Source organism: Apteryx mantelli, chromosome 2, assembly GCF_036417845.1.
Source record: "Apteryx mantelli isolate bAptMan1 chromosome 2, bAptMan1.hap1, whole genome shotgun sequence".
In the NCBI taxonomy this organism is placed as follows: Eukaryota; Metazoa; Chordata; class Aves; order Apterygiformes; family Apterygidae; genus Apteryx; species Apteryx mantelli.
The window spans coordinates 75,599,171-75,625,156 of NC_089979.1; the positions used below are offsets into that span (position 1 = coordinate 75,599,171).

The 25,986-nt window shown below is 41.9% G+C and overlaps 1 long non-coding RNA gene across 7 annotated transcripts in view; it reads left to right on the forward strand.

The window, feature by feature from the left end:
* Positions 1–25,986, forward strand: part of LOC106483320 (uncharacterized) — a 294,920-nt gene that overhangs the window by 165,641 nt on the left and 103,293 nt on the right. For 6 of the 7 annotated variants that reach the window (XR_010883356.1, XR_001292338.2, XR_010883360.1 and 3 more), the window contains one exon: positions 5,582–5,651. This is a non-coding gene — a long non-coding RNA (uncharacterized lncRNA). Of the gene's footprint in view, positions 1–5,581; positions 5,652–6,232; positions 6,470–15,932; positions 16,076–25,986 lie in introns of those variants that run through there. The other variant, XR_010883357.1, reaches the window with a different exon arrangement.

The window sequence follows — 25,986 nt, forward strand, 5'->3', positions numbered from 1 at the left end:
GCCCACCTCTCCAGCCTGTCCAGGTCTCTCTGAATGGCAACACAGCCCTCTGGTGTATCAGCCACTCCTCCCAGTTTTGTATCGTCAGCAAACTTGCTGAGGGTGCACTCTGTGCCTTCATCCAGGTCACTGATGAAGAAGTTGAACAAGGCTGGACCCAGTACTGACCCCTGGGAGACACCGCTAGCTACAGGCCTCCAACTAGACTCTGCGCCGCTGATCACAACTCTCTGAGCTCTGCCATTCAGCCAGTTCTCAATCCACCTCACTGTCCACTCATCCAGCCCACACTTCCTGAGCTTGTCTATGAGGATGCTATGGGAGACAGTGTCAAAAGCCTTGCTGAAGTCAAGGGAGACAACATCCACTGCTCTCCCCTCATCTACCCAGCCAGTCATTCCATCAGAGAAGGCTATCAGATTGGTTAGGCATGATTTCCCCTTGGTGAAGCCATGCTGACTACTCCTGATCACCTTCTTGTCCTCCACATGCTTGGAGATGGCTTCCAGGATGAGCTGCTTCATCACCGTTCCAGGGATGCAGGTGAGGCTGACTGGCCTGTAGTTCCCTGGGTCCTCCTTCTTGCCCTTTTTGAAGACTGGGGTGACATTGGCTTTCTTCCAGTCCTCAGGCACCTCTGCTGTCCTCCATGACCTTTCAAAGATGATGGAGAGTGGCTTAGCAATGACATCTGCCAGCTCCCTCAGCCCTCGTGGGTGCATCCCATCAGGTCCCATGGATTTGTGGGTGTCAAGTTTGTTTAAATGATCTCTAACCCAATCCTCCTCCTCCAAGGGAAAGTCTTCCTTTTTCCAGACTTTCTCTCTTGTCTCCAGCGTGTGGAGTTCCTGAGGGCTGGCCTGAGCAGTAAAGACTGAAGCAAAGAAGGCATTCAGTAACTCTGCCTTCTCTGCATCCTTCGTCACCAGGGCACCCACCCCATTCAGCAAAGGGCCCACATTTTCCCTAGTCTTCCTCTTGCGACTGATGTATTTGAAGAAGCTCTTCTTGCTGTCCTTGACATCTCTAGCCAGATTTAATTCCAAACGGGCCTTAGCCTTCCTTGTTGCATCCCTGCATACTCTGACAACGTTCCTATATTCCTCCCAAGTGGCCTGTCCCCCTTTCCACTTTCTGTATACTTCCTTCTTCTGGTTGAGTTTTGCCAGGAGCTCCTTGCTCATCCATGCAGGTCTCCTGCCTCCTTTGCTTGACTTCCTACTCATAGGGATGCACCGCTCTTGAGCCTGGAGGAGTGGATGTTTGAATATTAACCAACTCTCTTGAACACTCCTTCCTTCCAGGGCCCTCACCCATGGGATTCCTCCAAGTAGGTCCCTGAAGAGGCCCAAGTTTGCTCTCCTGAAGTCCAGGGTTGCGATCCTACTTAGTGCCCTGCCTCCTCCTCGCAGGATCCTGAACTCTACGATCTCATGGTCACTGCAGCCAAGGCTGCCCCCAACCTTCACATCTTCCACCAGTCCTTCTTTGTTTGTTAGTACGAGGTCCAGCAGCACACCTCTCCTCATTGGCTCCTCCACCACCTGTGTCAAGAAGTTGTCACCAATGCTCTGCAGGAAACTCCAGGACTGTTTGTGCCTAGCTGTGTTGTCTCTCCAGCAGATATCAGGGTGGCTGAAGTCCCCCATGAGAACCAGGGCCTGGGATCGTGAGGCTACTTCCAGCTGTCTGTAGAAGGCCTCATCCACTTCCTCTTCCTGATCAGGTGGTCTGTAGTAAACACCCACAACAGTGTCACCCATGCTAGCCTGCCCTTTAATCCTTACCCATAAGCTCTCGACTCGCTCTTCATCCACCCCTAGGCAGAGCTCAACACATTCCAGTTGCTCTCTCACATAAAGAGCAGCTCCACCACCTCGCTTTCCTGGCCTGTCTTTCCTAAAAAGCACATAGCCATCCATGACGGCACTCCAGTCATGCGAGCTATCCCACCATGTCTCTGTAATGGCAATGAGATCATAGCCCTGCAACTGCACACAGATCTCTAGTTCTTCCTGTTTATTCCCCATGCTGCGTGCATTGGTGTACAGGCATTTCAGAGAGGTGACTGAGCATGCAGGTTTCCCAGGAGGGGTAAAAGAGGATCCTCCCTAGCCACATCCCATGTGCACTTCCCTGGCTGCATTCACCTGCTGGAGGCGTCCCGACTTGAGCTGTCTTTGGCCAGCTACCCTGGCACTATAACTCTCCCCTTCCCCCATCTTTCCTAGTTTAAAGCCCTCCTTACCAGGTTGGCCAACCTGTTGGCAAAGACACGCATGCCCCGCTTAGTGAGGTGGATCCCATCTCTCCCAATCCATAGTCGATCTTCAAACAGGGTCCCATGGTCGTAGAAACCAAAACCCTGTTGCCAACACCAGCGGCGCAGCCAGTCGTTAACTTGGAAAGTCCGTCTCCTCCTCCTCTCATCCATTCCCCTCACTGGCAGGATTGAGCAGAAGATGACCTGGGCTCCCAGACCCTTGACCACCATCCCCAGAGCTCTGAAATCCTGCTTGATGGTCTCCAGTTTGTCCTTGGTGTCATTAGCACCCACATGGAAGAGCAGCAGTGGGTAATAGTTTGAAGCATGGACAAGCCTTGGCAGTCTTTCCATGACATCTCTCACACGAGCTCCCAGCAGGCCACAAACCTCTCTAGACATGAGGCCAGGTCGGCAGATAAATGCTTCCATCCCCTGCAGCAGGGAGTCCCCCGCAACAATCACCCGCCGCTTCTTCCGGGCGTTCCGGCAAGGCACAGGGTCTGTTGTCCCAGGTACTCCCCTTGCAGCCATGCCCATCTCCTCCTCATCCTGGAGGGCACTAAACCTGTTCTTCAGCTGCAAGTCTTTGGGAGGAGTAGGAGCCTTTCTCCTCCCACGAGCAGTGACCAGTTTCCAGCCTTCTTCTACGGTGTCATGATGTACCGTTTCACATGGCACAGAGCCCTCTGGCAACTCCACTGCTGCAGGGGGTTGGGACTCCCGAAGCTGCACAGTCTCCGAGAATACCCTGTCTATCTCCTGCTCATCTTCTCGGATGCTGCGCAGCCTACTGACCTCCTCCCGTAACTCCCTTACCTGACCACACAGCTCGTCAACAGCAGCACACCTCCTGCAGGAGAGCTGGCTGCCAGCCCAGGCATGATATGATTGTTTCGTGACTGATAGCTATCAAATGCCAGTGCTGCAAATTTTATGGCTGAATGTACTAAATCAGTTGGTGCTTCATACGCAGCTACAGTGGTGTCTGCTAGTACACTTTTTGTCTGCACCCTGATTTGCATTAGTTAAAACCACCTGCTGGCAGCCAGTTTGCACCCCAAATCTACAACTGCTTCATCTTCTCTCTCTCTCTCTCTTTCAGAAAACCATAGTCAGCCTTAGTCTTTAGCATTTTAGTCTCATCATAAAACCCCATCTCATTTTTGCTGTATGAGTTTTCATATTGTTCTAGGAGAGGGAGTCCTCAGCTTTGGCTTTCTCCCCAGGCATTGTTCACAGGTACTGTGTTGGTTTTACTCTGCTTCTGAACCAATCAAATGTAACATGCAAGGAGCCTTTGAAATGTCCTTGTAGCCTCTTACAAGCCTAAAGCTGGTAAAGTGGCCAGACTCATGTTTTATGTTAAAATCGGGCTGATTTGAGTTTTTGAGATGTGTTTATTTCCTCAGGTAAATCTTTTTTTTGATATTTAGCAAGTAAAGCTAAAATGTCTTTTCCATGTAATATATAAGAGGAGTGACAGGATAGAAAATTACACATGAAAGCCCATCTACTATGAGTGACATGAATTATTAAGACACAGGTATTAGCCAAAGTCTTGAGCAGAAAGGAGCACACAAGCGTTTCTTTCCCATGCAGTCTGTTCTCCAGCAGGTTCAGTATCAGTATAATTTGACTGCTGGCCTTATAAACTCAACTGTGGTCAACATTTTAAACCCAGCCCCTTTAAAACCAGCAACTGTTGGGAGGTGAAGCATCAAAGTAAAGCAAATAAAGGTCAGGGGACTATTCTTGAGAATATCTGAGGAATGGTCTTGAAGCAGTCTGGAGTACTTGTCATCTAGCTAACAGTAAAGGTGGGTTAAGCCTGAATCGAGGTCTGAAGGGGGGTATTTTTCCCAAAGGATGGTCAGAATACCTGGGAGAAGAGATTGCAAGGAATTGAGCAGGGAGATGTATAAATGGCAGCAGTCTGTTGCCTTGTATAGTAGCACCTTGTGAATGAGGGACAGAGATGAGAAAGGAAGACTGGGCTGCTCTGTCCTGCTGCTGTGAGTGAGTAACTCTGTTATCTAGAGAGATGAGTGTGGGGAACCCTGCGAGGGCCAGAGGAGCCTCCCGGTTTGCAAGTGGTGCCAGTGGGTCACTGAGTGCAGAGGGGACTTTTCCTGCCTGCCTGGGGGGAGTGAGGGGAAGCTGGGGTTGAAGAGTGAGGGACTCTATGAGACCACATATAGGACTGACCCGATGAACATCCTCAAATTCGAATCGGGTTGTAGTGACTGAGTCAGATTCTGAAGGCACTGTGGAAAACATCTTCCAGTGACATATTCACAGTCTGTAAGAAGCCTTTTGCAGAACAGGAAACAGATTCCGGGTCACTTCTGAAAAATAGTTCAATGTTGGACTATAAAATGCAGCCTTTTCTATTACAGCTGCTGAGCACAAAATGTATGCTGACCTGCATATATTCAGGCTTTTTTTCTTCTTTTTTTTTTGGGGTGGGGGGAGTGTAGTACAGTAGTTCTGAAACGTCTTTTCCACCAAAGCTGCTCTGTCTCCCTGCCAACTCCTTAGGGAAGTTTAACGCAATTTGGAACTGCTGTCATTTGTGGTCAAGGAAGGTAAATCTTTTCTTAGATAACCACTTATTGGAAGACTCAGTAAGATGACAGACTGGCAAAGGGATCAAGCTGTGTCAGAAGTCGTAATCAAAAATATATAGTCATTCAGCATGTATTAATTTTTTTTTATGTGGTCAGAGGTAATTGAGTATTTAGTTGAATTAAATCTAACAAGGAAGTTCAAAGTTAGTCTCCATTGCTTGAAAGCATGTAGCAATCCCAAGATCTTTGATGATATATAATTTCAGTATACTAGGGGCCCTGCGGTAAGGCAGGTCCCTGGAGCATGTTTTCCTTCAGTCATTTACTGTCTCTTTGCATTCTGCCTCTTCCGGGCTTCTGGGAATGCTCCTGCTTGGATTGAAGTCCGAAACAAGTATGTGGTGATATTTCTTTGTCCCTTCACCACACCGATTTGTCAAGCCTGGGAAGACTGAGAGAAACATAAACCAAGAAATAATAACCATGTGCTAATGGGGAAGAGTTCAAATGTGGGATTCTCTGAAATTGGTGTGGCATGAATCTTTATTGTGCTTTAGTGTTTTTGTTTCTGCACTTGAATTTTTGCTGCTTACCTCCTTTTCCCCTTCTGCAGTTTAGCTGATTGTTCTGTCTGAAAATTTCTTTCCTTCCTTCCACTGTCAACATCATTGACTCATCACATGTGCGGGATATAGCTTGAAACCAAAATTTTTTTCAGGAGATCATGATTGTGTTCCTCATTTTCTAGGTGCCTGCTTTGAGACCCTGGGGTATGACCCACTTGTGCTGCTCAAGTTGACTTGAATGGTGTGACAAATGTAAGTATTTTGAAGAAACTTGGCCCAACAAGTCTCCATTTGCGCACTCAGAATAATAGTGGACACTTTAATGTGTCTGTCATGGCTCCTCTTCTGTAATGTGCATACAATGATAACATTCATTTCAGCTCATAAAGATGTAGTGAAAATGAATCACTTAATGTTTGTAATGCATTCAGATGATGTGATGAGCTCTGTAGGAAAACCCACAAATAGATGAATAATTCGTTGTTCAAACCAGGATCTGAATAGTGCACAATAAATAAGACATGGGGCTTCACATTGAACAGTAGGAGTATGGCAAAATAATTAATAATTGCATGTTCAATTATCATTGTCCATTCAGAGTATTGAAAGAGATGGGGATCTTGTATAAAGAGCGTGGTCATGTCATAAGGGATTTTATATTAGTGTGTATGACTGGAAAGTATAGTGAAGATAAAACAGCTGTTTCTTCTCCAAAGTCACCTTCAGTATTAATAATTACGTTACATATTTTGGAATAAAGGTGAAGTGCATTAGCCTTTCTAAGTTGCATGATTTTAATCTGTACTCCTAATTTTTTAATTCTATTTTCATAGAGTTCTCTGTCACCCAGTTAATGCTCTGGGTAGCTAGTTCTTAAGCACCAAAAGAAGAACGTAACACCCTTTCTGATCACTGCAGAACAGCCTTTGGATATACTCTGTAGAATGGTTTGTCTCTCTTGATATGAAATGATTTTAAGAGAAGCTAATGGAAGAGGAGAGTCAAACTTCTTTCCCCAGTGTACCAGCTGCAAGAGAAGAGGTTGGAGTTTGTTTTTCATAGAATCTCAGGTACTGGCATAGCTTATTCCTGTATTCAACCTTGTGACCCTCCTTTGGATGATAGCTCTGAATGTTTAGATTCTGAGGATGAAAAAGAAAACTGAGAAAGATTTTTGAAACTACACTACACAAAAATATGGCATTAATTCAGGCTGACTGATAGCTCCTCTAGTAACCAAAGTCTCCTGCAATTTTTTATAGTCCTAGAGCGTAAGCCATCCATAACACACAATCAATTCCACTCTGCAGTTTCAGACATCCCTTCCCTACTTTCCTAAGTTGAATCTTTAGAAATCAATTCACGTAACTTGATCAATTTAAAATACTGAATACACTGTGGTAATTATACCAGTGTTCTTGCATTTCATTGCTTCTAGTGACAAAAAAATCTATTGACCGTGCAGCATTAAAGACACACCAGCATACAGTTTTGTGATTTCCACTGGCCACTTTCCAAACCTTTTAACTGTTTTTGGAGTAATTTTTGCAGTTTGATTTATAGCTCACAATTGAGAGTGTCATGTGATTGAGTGGTCACTGACATCCACTGGGTGCTTTCATGAAGCTGGCCATCTAGAGATGATGACTACCATCATGGCACTTAGGGATTATTCCATAATTGGGAAGAAGTCTCTTCAGCGTTTCTGAAAAACTAGACCTTAAGTCCAGCCACGTATAATAGTCAACCTTCAAGGCAGACAGAGTTTCATAGCTTTTCCTCAAGACTGCTCCCCCAATGAAATTATTGGCATTCCTGCTGAAGTTTCGGTGTATAGTCTATTTATTTCTTTTTTAGAATTCTACTTTCTATTTAGATAAGTATTAATGTAAGCTGTAGGCTTATTTAGCATAATTTGCAATGACCATATACTCAGCCATAGATAAACTTTAAGAATGTTGAGCATTTGTATTAAATTCATGCATCAGGATTCACTGGTGTACAAGATTTCACCAAACATACAAAAACAGATTGATTCTGCAATTATGTTCCCCCTACACGCACCATTTTCCCCCCCTCCCACCCCTTGACTTCACAGTCTAAGTGCAAGAACACTGATCGCAAATACATCCAAGAGACAGACAGGCACAGCTTGTGGTGATAGGACACCACTAGTAAGTACGAAAAATAGCAGTCATGGTGCACCAGTGTTTAAAAAACAAATCAGATCATGTTTGAAAAGCAGACAATTCTGTGTTTGGCACTTCTGGAACAATTCAACAGACTGCTGGTACTTAAGAACATGAGGGCAAATTTTTGATGAAAAGCCCTGCAGAATAGCTGAGTGATTGGAAGCAAATACAGGATTCAATATAAAAGGATAAATCTGCATTTTAGGCCTGTGGAGAAATATAACACTTAAGTACAGTAACAAGCTGAGAATTTTAATGAGAGAAGACTACTTTCTTTCCTAGATTTCAAAGTTGTGAAAGACCAGTAACCGTACTTTTTAAGGTTTTTACATCAGATAGGTAATCCTTTCTGTTCTGTATCAAATAGAAATGTGGAAAATGTTATAAACCCGTCTTCCCAAAAGATGGACCAAACTGTTACTCCTTGGGGTAGATACTTCTAGGGAGTTGTAATTGCAGTTTTAGCAGCCTTTTGCAAGAGATGGGTGTTAGATATTAGTTAAAAGTAATGTGCTTGTGCTTCTTTCTCAGCATTTTCCTAGGACCCTATTTTTTTTTTTTTTTAAACCTCAATTCATAGTGGATCCAATATTTTATCAGTTTCACAACAAAGGGTAGATTTCAAAGTTGAAGCAAAAAGTTTGAGCACGTTGGAAACAACCTATGAAATCTGAAATTGAGAGAACATAGTGGATTGAAAAACCCCAAAGTAGTGCATGCACCATTCTCTTATGATGTAAATCAGGGCCCAAATTAGAAACGGCAGGGTCTTAGGTGTTTGTATTTTTACCCAAGGATCTCAAAGCATATTTACAACCAATGAATTAATCTTGGCAGCAATCTGAAGGATGTATGTAAGCTACTATGTGCTTGTTTTAGGCCTGCATGAACAGAAACGTAAATCAGCTTGGCTTATATAGCCTGCAAAAGTAGCGTCAGGAGCAGAAAACAAAGGTCTCCTTTCCGGTCTTGCTCTGTTGACCCAGGAGTGTAAGAAAGCTTATTCATATCAGCAGAACTGTGCCTGCTCTTAAAAGTACTCCTGAGCTATGTCTTTAGCCTACTTTCCAAAGAAAACAAGACTCGTGCCTTTTCCTGCTCTTCATCTTTCCACCCAATAACATTTCAATGTCTTGGTCAATTATAGGAGGGTTGGGAAGGGCTGGAAGTGGAAGTACTAAAAAAAAAACTTATGAGGCAAGTGACTGGTTAGAGAAGGGAGACAAGTGTAGGCCTTTCTGAGAGAAGTGTGAGCTTACCAGCTCTCTCCTCTATTTGGCCTGACAGCTTGGACATCTCAAGTGCAGCTCACAGCTCGCCGTAGCTCAAAGAGGGGCTACCTCTTTGCCCAGCTGGGAGCTAGCTAATGGGGGAGGGACATGGGGAATGTTTTGGAGATGGTGTCACTGGGGAGACATTGGAATGAGGATGGCCAGGAACTATCATTGGCCATAAGTTAGAAGGGAACTTAGGCTTTATTACTGTTACTGCTTACAGAACAACTTGTTCCTATTCTTTCTGTCTGTAATAATATGTTTAGCCAACTTCGAAATGTACTGTTATAATTTTCATCAGCTCAGGGATTAAGAAAGCGTATTTTATTTCTGACCACAGCTGATAAAAGCAGAAATTTATTTACAATAGTGAATTCTAAGCCCTTTCAAGGGAGTGTTTCTTTAAATAAATATATAGCAGCATCTTAAACTCCAAGAGATTTTTTTTTTTTTTAATCTGCTAAGTAAGTGTCCTTTGCAGTTATGTCTTTCATCTCATGGGAACTGCCTGCTTCTTGTTTTAATCCCAAAACATCATCAAAGTCAGTGGGAAAGAGGAAAAAAAATCTGCAACTTCCAAAATAAAAGCTCAGTGTAATGCGATTGAGCTGGGCAAAATACCATCCCAGTAGTTTTAACTTTTGGTGTAAAGAAAGATGGAGTGTTAGAAAAAAAAGAATATTTTCAGGGTTGGACATTTTAACTGCATTTGTGTCTGGCTTTAGAATCTTTGTTCTTTCTACCAAGAATCACACATGAAATGTGTGAGGAACATGCAGGATGCTGTCTGTCTAATTTTGCTGTCCAAGGGAATACAATGTGTAGCTATTTGTTGTAGAAGGTAATCAGAAGTGCATATCAGAAACCTCTCCCCAATCCATCTGGAAAAGAAAAAACTCCAATTGTCCTACTTCCCCCCCCCCCCCCCCCCCAGGAAACTCCACTAACCTGAATTCTCTAGTCTGAGCTAGCACTCAAGGTCATCAAAGTAATTTTTCGAAGCCTTGCGGCCTTAGTATTCTTATAGGTAATAGCATCAGGCCCATTATCTCCTACTCCTCAATTTTCTTTTGGCTTCCTGCAATTTACATCCAGTTGTCCACTAATATTTGCTGCATTCTTTTAAAAGAAATCAAATAGCACTTTCAGTGCTGGCTCCGGACTTGGTAAAAGTCAGACATGCAGCATTTGAGACTTTTAAAATAGCACGTTTTAATACAGAGATGTGAGATGTCTTTTGAAATCTGTGGTGGATGTTTGTTTCCTGCTAGGCTTAATTTAGGAATTTAGTGCTAGCATTAAACCAAGGGGAAAAATGTTTGCTCTTTCATCTGTGTGCCACATCCCATCCAAAATCACAAACAGCTCCTTTAAATTTCTGATCTTTGTCCATTGCTGGATGTGCATAACGCACGTGCCTGTCTGACACGAGACATCCAGAGCCTTAAAAAAAAAAAAAAAAAAAAAAAAAAAAAGCTAAACGTTGCTAATGCTTTTTGATAATGCTTCTTGTCTTAGACCTCATGATCATCTATAGCCTGGGAGAAGGACAAGTGTCTGAATCTGTTTTGATTTAATTAAGATGCAACTTCTCCTTTTTCTGAAGAAACATCTTTCTTACCAGGCCAAAACTCCAGATTTTATCAGTAAAACAAAACACAAGTAAAACTGCTCAGGGAAGAGTTAACTTTCCTCATAACTGGCGGGGGGGACCATTTCCCTTATTTTAACTCTCTCTATGAACACAGAAGTAAATACCTTTTTGCCTTAAAATTACAAGATTAAGGAAGTTAAAGCCTGAGACTCGCATTTAGGCTTGAACACCTGTCTATATAGCTGACATATACCATACTATACTGTACAATGTGTAGAAGGGCTTATGGTTCTGTGCAAGCTTGTAGGAAACTGTGTGGGTTCAGATGGTCATCTGCTTGGATCGCACTGTACAGCTGGGATCAGAGTTTAGAGAATATTTTCCACTTTTTGTTTGGAAAAGGTCCATCTTTGTTTGAAAATCATCTTGGGCCCATCGTGCAATAGTACAGATTGCCCATGAAAAGCACATTAAAAAAATATTTTTAAACTGTAAAATATAACACTCAGAAGTTAGGAGATGCTAGAATCAGTGTTGTCCCTATAATCTCAGTTGGTACCTTGTATGTATGCATTATGATACACATTTTAATTATATACTTGCATCTTTTTTCTTTGTAGTTTATCTGTCTCGTTTACATAAATATCCCTTCCCCCTCCCCTTAGACAGGAAGCACTTTTTAAATTGACAAACTATTTGTTGCTTTGTTTTCTTTTTATTCAGTATGTGGGCAAGTTCCACTTACTGCATGCTCTTCCAACCCGGATATGAGGACAAAATAATTAATTTTTTCCTGGAATTCTCTGCGATACTTCACCAATAATGCTAACAATTGAGAAGCAGAGGCCTTGTATAACCTAACAGCAGCTTCTTAGCGGTAATGGCAAGAGAAGCCCTGGTCAGCATAAATTTAGAGAGCTTAGATGTTCAAATTTAAGTTATTTTTACAAAGAGTGTGCAGATTTTTATTTTTCACCAGCTGAATAGATCTTGGAAAATTCTGAGTAAACAAAATGGGCACATTCACAACAGAAGGCCTTTTCTCTGGCACCCTGCAGGTTCCCACTCCAAAGCGTAAGTGATCTAAAGCTTCCCAAAGTAAAAGTCACCAGAACTTTATAGCATGTATTTTCCAATACACTTGCTTGCAAAAACTGTTTATGTTTGTATGAAAGGAAAATTTCAGCCCAAACGGGTAAATTTTGCGTAAGTTACAGGCAGCTGTAAACTGGGCCTTCATAACCAAAAATATCTGGCAAACTTGGGAACTGGGGATGCTGTTTAGCTTGCCCAGAAGCATCGGTTTTGTACCAGGCTGAGAAATTGTGTTAAAACTTCCATGTTCTTCAGAATGGCATGTTTTTAGCATGTTGTTCAAAATTTTGTGTGTGTAGTGGAAGATAATCTGCAGCTGTGTTGATCTGATAAGAGCACACTGGCTACAACCATCAGTAATGACAGGATGAGATAGGAGAAGGAAATGAGGTTGTGCTGTGAAACCTGATTTTGGCTGTGCCAGGTACTGAGCTCTCCATCATGGCAGAATGATTTAAGAATATGCTTTAGTTCTGGTCTGCCTTTTGTAATTCAAGTTGTGTTTTATATAACCACACTTTTCTCTTTTTTGGCATGTAGTAGTGGAAACCAAATAAAAATTATTCTAAAGTGGTATGAGAATTCATTTTTAAAATGAAATTGTTTACTCAGTAGTCTTCAAAACTCACCTTGCCAGTAGGGATTTGTAGACTTTTCAGACCATGTTGTGAAGACACTGAACTTGAGATCAAAAGAAAAAATGCAGTAGCACATTCTTGGAGATGATATTCAGCTTTCATGAGCTCTTTCTATCTCTCTTGCTTGCAAAAGCAAGCCTTGGTATTAACCCTAAGCACAGTGATTAAGTTTCAAAAGAGCAGATATGGCTCTGCCTCTGTAGCAGAGCCCACCTGATACTCTTCCCACCTGATACTCTTTTAATAAAAGTTGTCTTAACCGTAGTGCACTTCAGAAAACCCACTTGCTCGTGCTCCTTTCTCTTCCCCTAGACTAGCTGCATGTAGTTACATAACTGAGAGAAGGCAGGAGGTTCCATTTGCAAGAAGGAGAGCAGTTTTTACAATCTCCTTGGTAACTTAAGGAATATAATGGAGCAGAGAGAATTCAGTGTAAGGACAAGTGAAGATACAGGAGAAGAAACACTAGTTCTCAGTGATGTGATACTGTACCTGCCAACCCCTTTTGCTGATTTCATTTTGATACATGAAATTAATTGTTCCTGTGAAGTTGCAATTTCTCATGATGCCACTAAATCTCCTATAGGCAACATTTCACTCACTGAATAGCTGAGGTGGAAAGATAAGCATTGTGAAGGAGCTCAGCAAGAACCTTCTCTCTTTCTCTCTCTCTTAGCAGCAAATTGTTACAAGGTTGAACTGTCCTGATGATGGGTTGACATTGGTCTATTACCTGCAAGAGGGTCAGTAGTAGGTGATCAGCCATACCATCACTAGGAAGATAACGCCTAAAAATGGTGCCAGAGTGGTGCACAAGGCAACTCAAGCCATACAAATGAAATCTGTTTATTTACAAAAATACAATTAAGCTGATTAATCTCAAAAAAGAAAATTAAACACACATATTTTCTGTTGTTGTGTATTCAATGTGTTCATTCCAACAAAGCAATCCTTTTGGTTGTTTTTGCAGGAGGATAAGCCAGAAGAAAAACTTGTAGGTTTGGGGTAAAATTTTTCAGAAATGCCACATTGATTAAGGAATTTAAGGACTTTTTTTTTTTTAATAAAACATTTAGACAGAGAAGACTGCCTCACTGACTTTAATGAGACAAATGTTTCTGAACTTTTAACCTGGTTCTGAAGGAGGGTCTTAAAAGCTGAAGTGTCTTGAGGATTTTGAAAATGTTACCTTCAATCTTTATGTGCTGTAATGGGGCCAAGTTTTAGGCAATGAGATCAAAGGAATGTAGTCTTGAGCTACGCAAATTAGTACGTTTAGTTTAGTTGGAGTCTAGGAAACATGAAGCCTGGGGAAAGCACAAAGCTTGTATTAAGTACACAAAAACAATGTAGAAATCTTTACATAAAAGGGTCTCTTATTTTTCCTTTTATCTTGAGAATTATCACAGTATGTAATGTAAATTATATACTGAATTATCATGCAGTTATGGTTTCGGCATCACGTGTGTAGCTGAAAATGTGGGTGTCTGCCTGGTTCTAGTAGTTATTTTTACCTCAGTAGTTTCTACACTTGGAATGGGAAATATCTTGGCAAACTTAGCTCATGTACATGAAAAATATTTAGTTTTTAATAAGTACTCATTGGAATTTTGATCATACCTGCCATTTTTGGTTTTATTGCCCATTTTTAACCTAAAGAACACCATAAATTCTAAGCTGCAGTTTTCTCAAATGATTGTGTTTTTATCCTAGTAAGGTAATTTCTTGTGCGTTACAGCTGTTGTTATGACTTATTTTCTCTGTTCCAGGACTTCTACTGCTCGTTCCTTTGATGTGTCTTATAGAAGTCAAAAGAGAGGCAAGAACATACTTGACTCTCATATAATGGTATACAAGGCCAAGTATAACCAAAATGAAACTGGCAGCTATTATGCTTCTGTATTTTACTGTGGTATTTACATAATGCTTTGGGATGTTGTGCTAACATTTCAAATATATCAGTTTTTCCTCATTACTGCTATCCCTAAAATTGTTTCTGTAGGTAGTGTCCAGTAAGTAGGAGACACACTGAACCCTTATATGTAATCCATATAGAAGGGATCTTTCTGGATTAGGACTAAACAGAAAATTTTTTGGCTTTCAGCCCTGTACTTGCTTTAAACGTGTGAGCGCAGCTCATCTTTTATCTGTAATGAAATATTCAATTCACTCTACTGAATTTATTTGAAGTCAGGTTTTACAGTTCGTGTGTACAAACTGTCCCTGTAGGTCTCCTGATGCTTCATGGTTGGTTAGGTGCAGCTTCTGTGCGAGATTGGTACCAAGATTGATAGAATTAGGTGAAGAAGCCTGTAGTCAAAAGTGGTGGCACTTGTTTGCGTGAGGGCAAAATAAATGCTTTACTGAACATGGACTTGTAAAGTAACCTCACAGCAAGATGGATCCAGGTGGAAGAGTTCAGCTTTCAGCACTGTTAAGGTTGGAGCTTCTGTTACGAAGAGCAGGGACTCAGTGTGCTGGATGACAGATGAACTTTTCGGGGCACGTACTCTATAGGAGAAACTCTATATGGAGGAACTTTTCAGAGTCTGTAGAGACATCTTTGCCCTGGGGCTGAAGCCAGAGCTCTTGGACGAGCTCTTATTGTCCTCTGAACTCATGTGCACTGGGGAATTTTGAGACCAAAATAGTGTTCTTCCGTGATCACTATATTTTGCTGGCGTGTTAGTGCAAAGTAATTTAAACTCAGGTGTGGACAAATTTAGAAGTCTTTTTCTTCGAAATAGGCTACCAGTGGAAAAAAACTGCAGAGGTAGAAAGCTAAATCATACCATGCTGGAGGCTACTGACTCAGCTCTTTAAGACTGATACCTACTTTGAGATAATATATTTTATATTTTTCCTGTGAGTGTGTGTGTGTTAATGTATATGATTTATAAAAACACTTTTCAGCTGAACAAAGTACTGTAATTTGAAAGAAAATTTCTAATTTTCTAGATGAGCTGGCAACTGATATCTTTCCCTCCTCCCTCTTCCCCCCCCAAGAAGTTAGTGTGTTGTAAATGGAAGATGAAGAAGGATATGTAACTTCCTAGGAATCAGAAATGACTCTGCTTATCTAGGATGATTAAGTCCAATCCTTTTAACTGCCTCTTAACTTGATTCAGCTGCTCCCATCCTTTTCTACATTAATTTGCTTGGAATGCTGGCCTTCCAGCAGCAGAAAAACAAGTTCAACATAAAAACATTAAGCTCTTTATTTATTAACAACTGTTTGACTCTTTTGCTTTTGGCATCTTTATGTCCATTAAAAATGTATTTCCTGATTTTTTTAATTTAATCTGTATCTCTGTTTTATATGAAAATTCTGTTGAGATTCAAATTCATGGCCAAATCTTTGATATTCCATGCTATAAATTCCACACGGGTGCTTTGGGTAGGACATGTTACTAGAAGTAGAAGGTGCTATGCTGTTTTTGGTATGTACTTTCTAGGATGTCACATGAAAGAATTAACTTTGGGCATTGCAGAATTAAAACTGTTAGCAAAGAAAAATGAAATCTGTAGATTTTGGTGCAGCTTTTAATCCTGTGCATTGTCTGTCCAGTGCTTCTCAAGCCTTTGTGTTGAAAATGCTGATACTCCATGTTTTGATTGAAATTGAAATTTGAATTCTGCTTATATGTAACTTAATGGATGTTTGTTTTTTATTGCCATAAGTTTACCTTTTCTTGGTATCAAAAGCGTGGCTCATTTTTGTGTTCTTTTTGCCTTTTCAGTCATAAACAGGTAAAAAAGAAAAAAAAAGTTGATTGTCTCCAAAGAAGAAACAAAAAAAAAAGAAAAAAAATTAAGGCATTTTTTGACCTACCTGTGTAAGTAGTATTTTAAGAATTAACACAAAAATAGAAGCAGAGTGAACCTGGCTGCAATATATTTCCCAACTGATATGTGTTAGTGTTTTGATTCAGTATCATTAAACATTTTCCTTTAATGGGAATGTGGTTTAGGATGGTTGTTTATAAATATGCAGATGTACTTAAACCAAATAACTGTAAAGCATTTGCATGTTAATGGAGTGTTACTGTGCTAAACAGTGGATAGCAAGCAGGAATTGTGGAGACAGGATTTGTCTTGAGGATCTCAAGGAAAGAACCGTCCAAGGCAAACAGAAGGTAAAACTCCTGTTGACTGGCAGGGATGTTATTCATTATTGACACTTATTTTCTTCTCTTCTATCGGATGCACAGTAAAACTAAGTTTATGCTGTCTCCAACCCTTCTATTTTTTCACCAAAATAAATCAATTTTGAGGACAGAAATGAATACTCTTCTTTCTCAGATAGACAGCAGAACTCATAAGGGAATAATTACAAGTCTAATTCAGCTCTTTTAATGACATCAGCTGAATGATTTTAGGATTCAAAGTCCCGGATGAGTTCCTAAGCTTTTTAACTCTGAGCTTCTGGACTAAAATAGTATGACTTTCAAATTTTGTTTTCATTGGAAGATCAAAGAAATTACTACGGTATTAATTAACTTCATGTATTTCTGTTTGTGTAGCTGGCTGAAAGAAATTTGTCTTTAATAGCATCCATTTGCTGGGTGAGATAAGAGGAAGAAGGCGGTTATGTTTGGGCCTAGATGAGGAATTGTCTGTAAAGCTGACAAAATCTTCTAGAGACTGACCATCCATGTATGCATTCCATAGAAAATCCCTGAGTGAGATCTAATCTGATGATCCTAATGTTAACTTTCCTAATGGACTGGATTCCGAATGGATTACTTTGAATCACTGTTTGTTTTATCTTGTGCAGATTTTGAGTGTGTGAAGTTTAAATTTTTATTTTAGGCTGTGGAGTTGAGAGTGTGGATGGAACTGTGTGCTTCTACATTGTTTTCTTTTTAGCAATGGGTTCTCACAGCAATAAACACGCATCAGCATGGCTTTGGTGCTGCTGGTAGCCTGTGTGCACAGGCTTTCCAGGAACTTGCCCTTAGTCTGCAAGAAAGCCTGCTCTGCCAAGTCTTCTCTGCAGCTGCCACCTGAGTAGCTGGAGTCAAGCTAGCATTAACATCCTCCTCGTTATTTGCCTGGTTGTTTAAATGCTAATCCTGGCAGAAATGTGAATAGTACAAAGTGTATTTTTACACCTTAAGATACCATCTAGACGTGGCTGTCTCTAACACAGATGCTCTCTAAGGGGTATTCTGATGCAAGGGAACTAGTTGGGTGCCAAATTCTCACTACAAGAATGGGTATCCAGTGCAACGGCAAAGTCAGGGCTTGGTAGCCTGTTGCTGCCTTGGAAATTTAAGGTAATATAGGATCACAGGATAAGTCAGGTTGAAAGAGGCCTTCAGGGCCAGCTATGAAATCAGGCTGGGTTGCCCAGGCTTTATCCAGCCAGGTCTGGAAAACCTTCTTGGATGGAGACTACACAGTCTCTCTGGGCCCCTGCACCACTGCTTGGTTGCCCTCATGGGGACAGAAGACCTCCTTATAGCCTGTCTGAACCTCTCATGTTTCAAATTATGCCCATTGTCTTGTGTCCTCCAACTGTGCACCACTGTAAAGAGCCTGGTTCTGCCTTCTCAATAACCTCCCCATAGGTGCTGGGGTGTTGCTTTTAGGTCCCCCTGAAGCCATCTCTCCTCCAGGCTGAACAGGCCCAGTTCCCTCAGCCTCTTCTCACAGGGCAAGTGCTCCAGCCCTAACCATCTGGGTCACCCTATGCTGAACTCACTCCAGTTTGTCAATGTCTGTCTTGCACCAGGGGGACCGAAACTGGGCACATTATGTGGTTCCAACAAGTGTGGAGTAGAAGGGGATAATCTCTTCCCTCGATCTACTGCCTGCGCTCTTGTTCTTACAGCCCAGGAAGTTGTGGCCTTTTATACTGCCAGAGCACACTGCTGGCTCATGCTCAGTCCACTGCCCACCAGGATCCCCCAGGGCCTTTTCTGCAGAGCTGCTCCCCAGCCCCTCAGTCCACAGGCTGTATCACTTCAAGGGACTCTTCCTTCCCAGGTGCAGGGCTTTGCATTTGTCCTTGCAGAATTTAATGATGTTCCTGCTGGTCTGTCTATCCAGCCTGTGTAGGTCCCTCTGAATGTCAGTGCTGCCCTCAAGTGTATCAGCTGGTCTCCCAGTTTGGTGTCATCTGCAAACTCTATGAGTGTGTCCTCCATGGCCTCTTCCAGGTCATTGATAAAGACATTAAACAAGACAGGTCCCAGGGTAGACCACTGTGGTACTCCATGTGTTTTTGGCTTCCAGGAAGACCATGACCCCCTAAGCCTGATCCTCTGAGTCAGACCATACAACTTTTTTTTTTTTTTTTAACCCATCTGGTTGTCCACCCATTCAAACCATAATGCCGCAGCTTGGATAAGAGATTAGTGTGGGAGATAGTGTCAAAACCTTGTCAAAGTTAAGGAAAATGGGATCCACTGCTCTCCCTTTGTACATGTAGTCATTTCATCACAGAAAGTAGAGTTGGGTTGGTCAAGCATGATTTACCCTTGGTTGTTTACCCATACTGGCTGTTCCCAATCACTGTTTCCTTCATGTGGCCAGAAATGTGTTCCAAGAGGGCTTGCTCCATGATTTTCCCAGGGAGTGAAGTGAGGCTGACCAGTCTCCAGTTCTCTGGATCACCTTTTTGGCTTTTTCCAAAGATGCGTGCAGCATTTGTATTTCTCCAGGTCTAAGGGATCTCTCCTGATCTCCACAACTTTTCAAGGACAATAGAGAATGGCCTCACTGTGACATTGACTAGCTCTTTTCACATCTTTGGATGTAGCCTGTCTCCAATATCCCGAGTTTTAACTGAATTGCCTGCAGCACAAGGCACTGAAGGAAGTGCTAAAATAATGTCTGGTTCTGCTGCACTGACATAGAGCAGAACCAAGCTACTTGTTTGCATGCTATCAGAAAATGCTATTAGTTTGCTCTCTTTCTTTTCCCTTCCTTGCTGCACTGTAAGAGAAGGGAACCCTTGTTCCAGCTATGTAGTCGGATGGTACTGCTGCATGCTGGGGAAAGAGAAACCTAATACTTTGCTGAGGAGGAGAAGTAATGGGGGAAAACGTCTCCTCTTTTACTACTTTTTTTGATGTAACAGTATTGCCTATTAATTAAAAAAAAAAAAAAAAAAGTTGTAGATGCCTGCCTACGTGTTGAAGACAAGACATCCATACTCTGGCTCTCGGTCAAGAGCGGCCTTCTACCGTGCTCAGCTGCTGGCTGCCAGCGGCCTTTCTGATCTTGTTTCTGTGGGAACAAATGTTGGATCAGCAAATGTAATGCATGTGAGAATAATAACACACAAAAGTATTGATTTACTGGATACCCGAGCTACTTTTGTGGCTGCAAACTGTCTGCCGTATGTTGTACCCAAGGCATAGATCTCCTGCTCTGCCTTTTTATGCTTTTTTGTTTACAAAAGACTAAGAAGTGATTTAATCCATGGCACGTGAGATATGGCACCCATACAGTGCCACTGTAGAGGATGCTGGTCAACCAGAGCTTAGTCTATCCTGTCTGTTCCACTAAAGCAAATGCTGTGACTGTATGTTGTGTTTGTTAACTCTCTGCGACCTCACGACCAGGATTGCTGTTGTCTTGCATCTCCCAAAAGGGGCGAGGAAGAGATAGCAGAAGCTACTACAGGACTCTTACTTTGGGGATATTTACTTTGTAATTCTCCTCTGCCATCCCTTTCTTTTCCCTCCTTTCAAAAAAATCCTACCTCTTTCCAAATAGCAGTGCTGAGCAAAGGCTGAATCCAGCCTATCTTAGTTTAGGCAAAACGGGGGGGGGAAAAAACAACAACAACACAACAACAAAATTGTGTTCAGCATAATTTTAGATGTCAGGCTGAAAATCTGGTGGTCAAGGGTCATTTTCTAGCATAAGGTCAGGCCTATAATTAGAGTGGCAATTTTGCTTTAAAATCCTGACTGTTACTGTCCCATGGATGTGGATTTAACTCTCATTGCTATCTAGATAATGCCAAAATTGTTGGCTGGTTTTGATCTTAGTATATAAGAGGCTGAGCCAACAACCAGATTTCTTGTTCATTGGCCGCTTACTAGATAGACTTTTTTAAACCTGGCAGCTTTTTGTTTTATGGATAAATTTGCATATTGTGGTTTAATTACATGCTGAATAAAAAGGGATCTAACCTTCCAGGAAGTGTGAAAACAGTTTGCACCTGACAAAAGGAACATAATGTTATGCCTATCAAGCAGCAATAGAAGGAAAATCTCCAAGTGCCTGACAGTGATATATTCCATTGCCCTCACCATCCTATTAAGAAGCCTTTCCAGAGCTCAGTGAACTCTGGAGAGCTATGTTTGTTTGCATAAGCATTCCTTCTGCTCTTCCTTCCCTCTGCCCACCCTCCCTTTTCTTTTTTTTTGGTTTGTTTTGTGTGGGTTTTTTGTTATTACTCTCTGCATGCTGAGGCCATTATGTGCAACTCATCAAGCTACCACTGTATGCCCTGCCTGAGGAGCCTTTGGCCTCTTCAGTTTGGCTGGCTTCAAGCTGCCCCATTGTCCAAACCTGAAGTCAGGTATTGATGTGGTGTATGAGTGCCTCGACTGCTTCCTCTCCTTGTGAGCTTATGACAGGAAAAGCAAGTGTCACAGAGACCTCTGGGCTATTTCTGCAAGCTGCAAGGGCTGCTTCTGCAGGATGGGATCCCTCTGTGGTTTGGGATTTTGTTGTATTACCCTCAAGCCTCCAAAGCACTTATTTATTCTAGTGGGCTATTCAGATCCATTTTGCTTGCAGAACTTGCTGCCTGCATTACATTGTGGCTCCTGGGCACTGCAGGAACAGCCATTAGACACTTCTTGTAGTGAAAATCTTGCAAATACCAGACATTTTTTCTCTTGGAGGAATTCTTTAGTTTAAGAAAGTAGATATGGGTTTCCAGCATAAACTTTTCTGGAATTTCTGGAAATTCTGATGTATTTCTACATTTACCTGCTTCCCAACTCAAATCCTCTTCAGAGCAGCAGTAATGCATAGAAAATATTTTCTGCAGTCAGAATAGATTGCCGTTATAAACAGGGAAGAATGCATTAATTTTAATTTGGAGTTTAATTTGTAGCTTAGAAAATTCCTTCCTTGTCTCTTACCTCTGGTTGTTAATTATAATCATCTCTCCTAACCAAACAGGGATAGCTGCAGTTTTCTGCTGTGTTTAAAAATGAGCTTTGCATCAAAAACCAAGGCAATCCTTTTTCCCTCACTACATCAGTACTTCCTGGCAATTCTGAGCAGGACATAAACTCATTAAAAGCCCCAAATTAGTTCTTAACCAATGTTTATACAGTAGCTCAATACAAATTATGTTTACACAATAGCATAAGGCAGAACTCTTCTATGTATTTTGTTTGTTTGTTTGTTTCAACAAATTTGTATTTGCTGTGTGTGCCGCAGTTTGTGGGAGGATGTGGATGTCTTAGAGAATTCAGGGTTAACTGACCATTGGTTATTAAGACTGTATGGAAACCTTGAGGTTGGTTTGGATTCATTCGTTGGTCCAGGAAATACAGGTAGCAGAATGTTTTTAAAAGGAATCCTTTCTTCAGTTGCATGCTTGCCTAGGGGTGGCTTCCTCCACTGTAAGTGCCTTATTTTTGAGAGTCATGCCTTGGTCACAGTCAAGCTCAGCGGACAGGTGTTTGATGACGGGGGCAAATGTGTGCAGACTGCAAGGGCAGCTTGCAACACCTGATCAGCAAAGGCCAGCAAATAAGCTCAAGTCCATCCTAATTTGTAAAAGGCTTACAAAGCGAGGACTGGCTCCTTAGGAGACAACTCATCTCATTCTTACCAACCACAACAACAAGGTGTACACCAAGAGCTGCTGCCCTGATCTGGATGAATGTGTCGATGTCTTTGACACCCTTTGCAGACTCCAGACATACTTAGTTCTTGGGGCTTGTCTTCATACTGCTTTGCTTATACTGAGCCTCCTGGAAACCATATGTCTGTGACTCATGGGGCACTGAGCCCAGGCTAATCAGCTGTGTTGACAGGCAGGGTATATTTTATCAGGCTTAAAGCCACCTTAATGTGGTCATGCATTTTCCAGAATTCTTTGTGGACATGCTCGTAATCAGAGGAGTTTAAAGTGACTCTGACTTTCCCTCTGTCCAGTTAGACTGCACAGCCTTTAAAGAGACCATGCAGCACTTCCTCTTCCTTTTGTCTCTGTGCCCCAAAGACCAAAACAGGATGGGAAGGTTCTGAAGGGAAACAAAAAATGTAGAGTCAAAGTAAGCACCGGGAAGGCAAGAGAAAGAACAGTGCCTTTTTTGGCATACTCGGTTTCTTCTAACACTTAATACACATTGAAGTACAACAGTCAAAGGAACCTTTCTGACCCTGAGAGATGTTGCGTTTGCATTTGCAGTATGCTCTTGCTGAGAAGATTATATTGGGCATTTGAGCTAAAACTTCAATTGTTTTGTAGGAATTGTATTTTTTAACAAACCTGTTTTCAAACTCTGAAATATCAAATATCTTTCTGCTTGTTCTCACCTAGGTTCATGTATTAAAAAAACAAAAAAAAAGCAGTGGACTGGGTGCACTGCAGGGTTGCTTGGATTACTAATCTTCCCTATTTGGCTGGCTATTTTCTGAGAACATATGGAACACATGGTCTGGTGCTGTTTGAAGGCCCTGCGAGAGGCAGAGGTTGATTGAAAGCTCTTGGTTATGCTGAAGTGGGTGGCCATAGTGCAGGAATTGAACAGCTGCTATAAACCTGCTGAACTTTGTCATTTATAAATTATTTTGTGTGCCATCTGGAACAAGAATGGCGTCACAGTTTATGAAAACTATAGCTGAGGTTCACATTGAGCAGTAAGTGTGAAATATTATTAAGTGATTATCAGATTTTAGAGGCTTCTTTGAGTGGCTTAAAGACAGGTTCTTAGGTTAAAGATGTTTTAATTGAAATGTGTTGCCAGCTTTTATTTCCTTGCAACATGTTTATCGAAGTTGTATCTTGGTCTCCCATTAAGTCCTTAAGAATATCCAAGAATCATGCTGTGATTGAGCCGAGGTCAAAATATCCTTTACATATGAGGTTCATCTGCTTCATAAGCAGAAGGTGATATTGCTGTTCCTTGATAAAATTTCCCTCAGAGAACCTGCTGTGTGTAGGGCTGATGTGTCAGATGGGACAGACCAAGAGATTATTTATGTTTCAGATGAAATAAAGCCATTTAATACATGAACCATTTCCCAGATCTTCTCTCCAGCTTTCATGGAAGAGGTCTAGCCTTTGCTACAGGAGGAGGCTGGCTGGAAGCAGTTTCAAAGACCAGCATGGAAATGGCTCCAGCTACTGCAAGGCTAGCAATTTCTTGCTCCAAGACAAAACCAGATTTTTGCCATCCCAATGGCAGAAAGCCATGGGGTGCTGCAGTAGCAGTGGTCCTCTCACAAACCCTGTGCTCCCCAAGGTACTCGGAGCCAGTTCCCAAGTCCCAATAGGGAGTGACCACACCGTTGCCACTCAATAGCCTTGCCGGGCTCTTTTCCTGTCTCTGCCCTTGATGACCTTGAGTGCGTGCGTGCAGCCATGCTGGGACAACTTAGCAAGGCCAGTCTGGGGCAAGGGTGCAGAGGGATGTGCAACATGGCCACACTGCGGCCTTCTGGCTGCCTCCTTGCTTGGCTCGCTCCCAGTCTTTCCTGACCTCTTCTTTTAGGCAAATGGTGTCTATAGGTACCACTGCAGCTGAATGGGCGAGGGCCAGATGTAGAGAGTTGGTCATGTCTGAGAGACTTGGAGAAGTATCTCTTGCTTAAAGCCATAATTTTACTGCCCCATCAATGGCCTTGCCTGGATTCATGGTATTGGAAGTCTGAACTTTCAAGGTCTTTCCAGTATGAGTATGAGGGTTTTTTTGCCTCTCTCCTAAACTAATTCCAATTTAAAAGGTATAGGGCAAACGCACTGAATGTCACTGTGACTTGTACCTTTTCTTTATGAGCAAGAGAGAATGTAACTGAAATGGCTCAGCATGTGGGTGCTCAATGCGCATTGGCTGGACATTTCATGAGAAATGTCACCGGAGAGACAGCATAACCCCCAACCTTTTGCTGTTTCCATGTTTTGTGGGCAGACCTGCTGGTGTGCTGCTGAACACCTTTTAAAGTCAGGTGCATTTGCAGCTTGAGTGCTTTACAGAAAGTTTGTAGTGAGGGCAGGTGGAAATGATTGGCTTATGGATATTTGTCAGGTGCAAAGTATGAATTGACAAATGGCACAGATATTAATTTTATAGAAAGGGTACTTGGGTCATAAACTGTTGCACAGTTCATGTAGGAATTCATCTCTTTTCTTCCATTGTTGGAAGCAGGTGGAGAGCTTATGTGAAGGTGAAACAGGTGGCTCTCACTGGAAGGCGGCAACAAAGCAGCTTTCTGGTCAATTGTTTTATAATGCCGAACAGACAGTTCCCCAATACCATTCCATATATTTTTTGTTGGCCTTATGTACAAGAAATTAAATATAACTTGTTTTGCATTGTGCTGACTATTTAAAATGCTTTCTCAAAATACAGTATGGTTGCTTGGATTAATGGTATATGTGCTCTGAGGGTGTGACAACTGCAGTATGTTTCCATTACAGTTTTACTTCCATTAAAAGCCTATGAAATGGTTGCCTAGTCATTATAGCTGCTTTTCAGACTTGAGTTTGTATTTTCCTCTTGAAGACTCAAATTTGTGTGCTAGGTTTTGTATTCTGCACAGGGTGCTAAAGAGAAGATGGAAACATTAAATCCGGAACCATTAAAACCAATGAGGCCTGTGTTTTGGAGAATGGCTGCCAGCTGACACATGGGTTCTGCTTGGTACTTTTTCCCTCAGTTGGGAGACCCCCAAAATGATGTGTGTGTGTGTCTGCCTCACCAACCTCCTTGTCTGTTCCTTTCAGTCTCCCTCTCTCTGTATATGTAATTCTCCAGTGTCTATTAATGAGCCAGTTCATTCTGAAGCCTTCTGCTCCATCATGGCACTAAATAGGTCTCCCTTGTCTCTACCCAGCTGCATATTTTCACAAAATCTATAGGAATGTATTATTTTTGAGACCTGTAGTCCTCTGTCAAACTTGGCTGAAATTAGCCAACAGGTTGAAAAATTACTCAGAGCAGGTATGCACATAGGCAGATAGACGCCTGTGCACATCAAGACACACATGTGTGCATACATAGTGATCACATAGACTTTGTACCTTTAGGAGTACTACACTGAGTAATGCATGTACTCTTTTCTCTGCATTCCTGATGAAATTTCACAAGGTCTGAAAATTAAATCCCACTTTAAGAAATGATTGATTTGCCTTTGGGTTCTTCCCAAGCATGGGCTTTTCTTCTTCTTCTTCTTCTTCTTCTTCTTCTTCTTCTTCTTCTTCTTCTTCTTCTTCTTCTTCTTCTTCTTCTTCTTCTTCTTCTTCTTCTTCTTCTTCTTCTTCTTCTTCTTCTTCTTCTTCTTCTTCTTCTTCTTCTTCTTCCTCCTCCTCCTCCTCCTCCTCCTCCTCCTCCTCCTCCTCCTCCTCCTCCTCCTCCTCCTCCTCCTCCTCCTCCTCCTCCTCCTCCTCCTCCTCCTCCTCCTCCTCTTCTTTTTCTTCTTTTTCTTCTTTTTCTTCTTTTTCTTCTTTTTCTTCTTTTTCTTCTTTTTCTTCTTTTTCTTCTTTTTCTTCTTTTTCTTCTTTTTCTTCTTTTTCTTCTTTTTCTTCTTCTTCTCTAATCCATCCTCGTAAGTGCTATAACAGAAATGCTGACAGACTCTTAGCTC